The following is a 5,721-nucleotide window of genomic DNA, read 5'->3' on the forward strand; positions in this document are numbered from 1 at the left end:
TTCAGTTTCTTGACACATTTCAATTTGTATTCCATAAATTCCTGGAGCCTTGTTTTTCTGTCAATGCCTTCAGTGTAGCTTGGACTTCTTCCTTCAGTACCACAGGCTCTTGATCATAAGCTACCTATTGAAATTGTTGAACATGGACCAAGTATTTTTGGTACAGTGACTCTATTACTTCCATCTTCTTATGAAACTTTCTGCATCATTCAATTTTTGCCTATAGAATCTTCCAATATTGCAACATGATGCTTGATTTTTTTCCCTTCAGTTTGTTCAGCTAGAGATATGCTGAGTGTATTTTTCTCTTCTGGTTTTCTAACTCCAAGTCTTTGCACATTTCTTTATAATACTTGAGTTTGTCTTCTGAAACTACCTTTTGACATTTTTTGTTTAGGTCTTCGACTTCATCATTTCTCCCAATTACTTTCATTTCTACATTCAAGAGCAATTTTAAGAGTCTATTCTATGAGCCATTTTGCATTTTCTTTATTTTCTGTCTTTTTAATGGCCTTTTTTTTTTCTTAATGTATGATACTCTTTATGCCATCCTACAACTCTTCTGGTTTTCGAACATTAGTGTCTAATGTATCAAAGTTGTTCTTAAGCTGGTCTCTAAACTCCACTAGGATATATTCAAGGTCATATTTTGGATGCCATGGAGTTGTTTTAATGTTCTTCAGCTTCAGTGTGAACTTGCATATAAGCAACTGATGGTCTATACTACAATTGGACACTGGCATTGTTTTGGCTGATGATATGAAATTTCTTCATTGTCTCTTCTCACAGATGTGGTTGGTTTGATTCCTGTGTATTTCATCAGGTGAGGTCCATGTATACAGTTGCCTTTTATGTTGAAAATATATTTGCAATGAATACGTGGTTGGTCTTACAAAATTTTATATGATCTCCAGCAACATTCCTATTACCAAGGCAATATTTTCCAACTTTTGATTCTTCCTCTTTTTTCCAGCTTTTGGATTCCAATCACCAGTAATTATCAATGGATCTTTACTACATTTTATCAGGTTTAGACTGAAGAAATTGGCAGAATTCTTCAATTTCACCATCACTAACTTTGGTTATGAATTGGGCTGCTAACCTCAAGGTCAGCAGTTTAAAACTACCAACCATTCCATGGAAGAAAGATGAGGCTTTCTGCTCCCATAAAGATTTACAGCCTCAGAAACCCTGTGCAGGGTCACTATGAGTCGGAACTGACTCCACGATACTTAACAACAACAACAATTTTTGTGGCTGATGGGTCAATTTGAATAATAGCAGTACTAATAGGTCTTCCTTATAGGCGTATGATATTATTCAATCACAGACAGCATTGTACTTCAAGATAGATCTTGAAAGATTTTTTATTTTTTTATGATGAATGTGATGCCATTCCTCTTCAATTTGTCACTCTTCACGTAGTAAACCATGTGATTGTCAGATTCAAAGTGGCCAACACCAAGTCCATTTCAGTTCACTAATGCCTACCTAGGGTGTCAATCTTTATGCATTCAATTTCATTTTTGATGATTTCTAATACCCAGATGCTTTTTAGGTATCACTCAGGAAAGACAGAAATTGGCAACCTGAGACCAACTGATCCATGGGAAATACAAGAGCTAACCGCTGGCTGGGTGTGTATCGAAAACGCACTGCCATGGAGTCGATTCCAACTCATCGAAACTCATTGTAAGGGGTTTTGGTGCTGTAAATTTTTATGGAAACAAAAAGATTTAAGTTGTTCCTTCAGAACCAGCTGGGCTTGAACTTCATTCTGGCTGTAATTCTTCCATGACAGATTTGTTTGTTCTTCTGGATGCCCATGGTATTCTTCTCCAACACCATAATTCAAATGCATTGATTCTTCTGTTGCAGGGTTGAGGAAGCTTTTATCTATCAAGGGCCATTTGGATATTTATAACATCTTTTGCGGGCCTTACAAAATTACTAATTTAAAAATTCCCTGCTGTATTTGGTCAAACATTTAATTAACTCACCCCTAATGGGATGGCTGAAACTGCAATTGCCTTGGCAGGGCCAGACCAAATGATTCTGTAGGCTTAAGATGGCCAAACTTCGTCTCTCATACTTCAGACATATTGTCAAGAGGGACCAATCGCTGGAGAAGGATATCATGTTTGGGAAGGTAGAGGGTCAGAGAAAAAGAGGAAGACTCCCAACAAGATGGATTGGCCAGGTGGCGGCATTGATGGACTCAAGCGTGGCAACAGTAGTGAGGTTGACCCAGGATTGGGCATTGTTTCAGTCTGCTGTGCATAGGGTCACTATAAGTCGGTGTCGACTCGATAAAATGTAACAAGAACAACATATGGTCCATGGGCTGGACATTCCCCAGCACTAGTCTATGGTCTTCCTTATCGTTGTTCAACAACATGCATATCTTATTGTTAAGTGTCATCCATCAGTTCTGATTCATAGTGACCCAGTACAGGGTTCCTGAGGAGCAGCTGGTGGGTTTGAACTGCTGATCTTGTGGTTAGCAGTCCAGTGCTTATCCTATAGTGGCATCAGGAGTTGGGAGTATAGGTGCGTAAAAAATGCAAAGGGCTCCAGGGAATATGGGAAGAGTGTTAGCAACATTAACTAAATTGCCTAGAGAGTCCGTAGTCCTTCCCAGAGCATGACAGTTTGCTACACTGGCCTTCCTTCTTTTCCATATTAGTTCTAATTATAAAGTCTCCATTTCCCCTCACACTATACTGGTGGTGATGATTGTGTGTCATGGAGTCAGTTCTGCCTCATAAAGACCCTGTGTAGGGTTTCTAAGGCTGTAAATCTTTTCAGGAGCCGAAAGTCTCATCTTTCTCCCACTGAGCAGCTGGTAAATTAGAACTACTGACCTTCTGATTATGTAGCTCAGCTCATAATCCAATATGCTACCAGAGCTCCTTTTATATTACACTAGTAGTTTTCAATTTTGTTTGCATATTTAAATCATCTGGGGAGTTTTAAAAACTACTTTGACCTCTAAACTAGATATGATTTATAGATACCCTGTATAGGATTTCTATACAGGGTCTCTATAACAAGCAGCTGGTTTGAATTGCCAACCTATGGTTTGTAGTCTAGTAATGATCCTACAGCACCATACCAGGAGTCCCAGTAAAGCCTGGACATTGGAATTTTTAAATATTCTTCAGATAATTGTACTGTGAAGCCAAGATTTAGAACCATTGCTCTAAGCTTTTTACTTAACTGTTTGCAATTCCATAAGTTTGACTTTGCACATTTTTTCCTTGCCATGTCATTAACACTGCAGAAATACCCTTCCCCATTTTTGCCTTTTGAAATCCAATTGACATTTCAAATCTACTCATTTTCTGTAGCCTAATTCAACTGTAACTATTCTCAATTACAAAGGTTAATAAATGCATGAGCAAAATATTCAATATACTTAGCACCTAGCCAAAATACAGTCAAATAATTCCTTTTATACATGACTAATAGATGTGCAAGGTTACTATGGGTTGGAACCGACTCCACGGTACTTAACAACAACAACAACAATAGATGTATAAAATTATCCAAACTCGCTAGAAATCAATATGGAAATGTAAGTTACAGCCTTTAACATTTCCGAAACTCTAGTCTAAAGAAATAATTTTAAATACTAAAGAAAAATCCTGATGTACAATTTCACTGTTTTACTTAAATAATTGGGAAAAAACCTAAACATACATCATCATCAGAAAAATCACATAAACCATGGAATAGTCCTAAAATCAGATTATCATAAAACTATTGAAAAATGATGCTTAAAAAGAAGAGCTTTTAGTAATCTATATAACTGTCTGCACATTAACATCAACCACACACATACACAATTTACAAAATATCAAATATCAAACATTTAAATCTATTTCTAAAATGTACAAAATTACCCCACTAATAAATGATCAAAAATAAATAAACCATCGGTAATTCTAGACGGTGGGAAATAAACACCAAAGTTAAAGTTGCTATTGTTAAAAGTATCTATAGTTACTATGTTTGACTTGTTGGGATAAAAAACTAATACCATCCCCTTAACAGTTTCCCTTTGCCAGTACATATTAAATTCTCTCATCGATTGTAACGTATCATTTGTTTATACCTCCTGTAGCACTTCAATTATGCTTTGTATTTTTTATTGAGGTGTAGTTCACATACCTAAAATTCTTCAGGACATAAATGTACTATTCATTTAATTTTGAAACATCTGAGAGAACATTTTCATTACCCAAGAACATTTCCTTGTCCCCATTTCTAGTCAGTATACCCCGCCTTTGCATAAAGCAACCACTGATCCTGATATGAAGCACTTTCGGTGAGTTTTGCTTATTCTAGAATCTCATATAATTACAATAGTGTGTCTAGTTTCTTTCACTCAGTCTAGTGTTTTTTAGAATTATTGATATTTTTGCATTCATTAGTAATTTGTTTCTGTTTATTACTAAGTCATGTTCCATAGTGTCTTTATGCAGACCCCTGTTGGAGAACACCTGAGAACTTTCCAGTTAGGCTATTACAAATCAAGTTGCTAGGATCACCCATGTACAAAGGTTTTGTGGACATTTGTTTTCATTTCTCTAGAACAGTAGTCAAGTCAGTAAGTGTTGTCAAGTTGGTTCTGACTCATAGCAATCCTATATAGGGTTTTCAAGGAGAGGCTGGTGAGTTTGAACCACTGACCTTATGGTTAGCACTCTTGTGCTAATCCTACAGTGCCACACCAGGACTCTGGGGTGGAAAACTTTTTCCCTGCCAAAATTTATAGTATCATTCACTGGACATACTAAATTATCAACTTAATAATTTGCCTCTTCTATTGGAGTCCTGGTGTGGCGCTGTGGGCTAATGCATCAGACTGCAAAGTCATTTGAACTGCAAGGGCGGTGGTACAAGCTCACCAGCTGCTCCTTTGAAACCCTATTCAGGGTTGCTATAGGTCAGAATCGACTCAACAACACTTAGTAACAACAACACTTGGTCAAACAGTGCTTTAACAGTAAACTACCAGAGGGTCAAGTCAGATTCAGATGAGGACATGGAATGAGGGATATCATTCCTGACATCAGATGGATTTTGGAAGAAAGCAAAGAATACCAGAAACATGTTTGCTGTTGTTATTTGTTGGTATGTGCCGTTGAGACAGTTCTGACTCATACAACCACGTACAGGGCTTCTGGGGAACGGCAGGTGAATTTGAACTGCTAACCTCATGGCTCAAACCTACCTTGAGGTTCAGTGCTTACTTTACATAGCCACTTTATTGATTACGCAAAGGCTTTCGACTGTGTGAACCATGACAAGCTATAGATAGCATAGTGGAAAATGAGTATTCCAGAATACTTGATCGTGCTCATGAGGAACATATGAACAGAACAAGAGGGCACTGAATGGTTTAAAATCAGTAAAGGTGTGCATCAGGGTTGTATTCTTTCACCATACTTATTCAGTCTGTATGCTGAGCAAACAATCCTAGATTATATGAAGATGAACGTGGCATCAGGATTGGAAAAAGACTAACAACCTGTAATATACAGATGATACAAGCTTGCTTGCTGAAAGCGACGAGGACTTGAAATAAAGCTTTCAGTATAGGTTGTACCTCAATGCAAAGAAAACATCACCACTGGACCAATAAACAACATTCTTATCAACGGAGAAAAATTGAAGTTGTCAAGGATTTCTTTCTTCTTGGATCAACCATCAACA

General features: G+C 37.3%; 1 protein-coding gene across 1 annotated transcript in view; it reads right to left on the reverse strand.

Annotated features, from left to right (window-relative positions):
* The window catches only part of PDE4D (phosphodiesterase 4D, cAMP-specific), a 2,172,274-nt gene that overhangs the window by 1,823,542 nt on the left and 343,011 nt on the right, over positions 1-5,721 (reverse strand). The gene's annotated exons all lie outside the window — the stretch shown is intronic.

This window comes from Chrysochloris asiatica, unplaced genomic scaffold (assembly GCF_000296735.1).
Source record: "Chrysochloris asiatica unplaced genomic scaffold, ChrAsi1.0 scaffold00360, whole genome shotgun sequence".
Classification (NCBI taxonomy): domain Eukaryota; kingdom Metazoa; phylum Chordata; class Mammalia; order Afrosoricida; family Chrysochloridae; genus Chrysochloris; species Chrysochloris asiatica.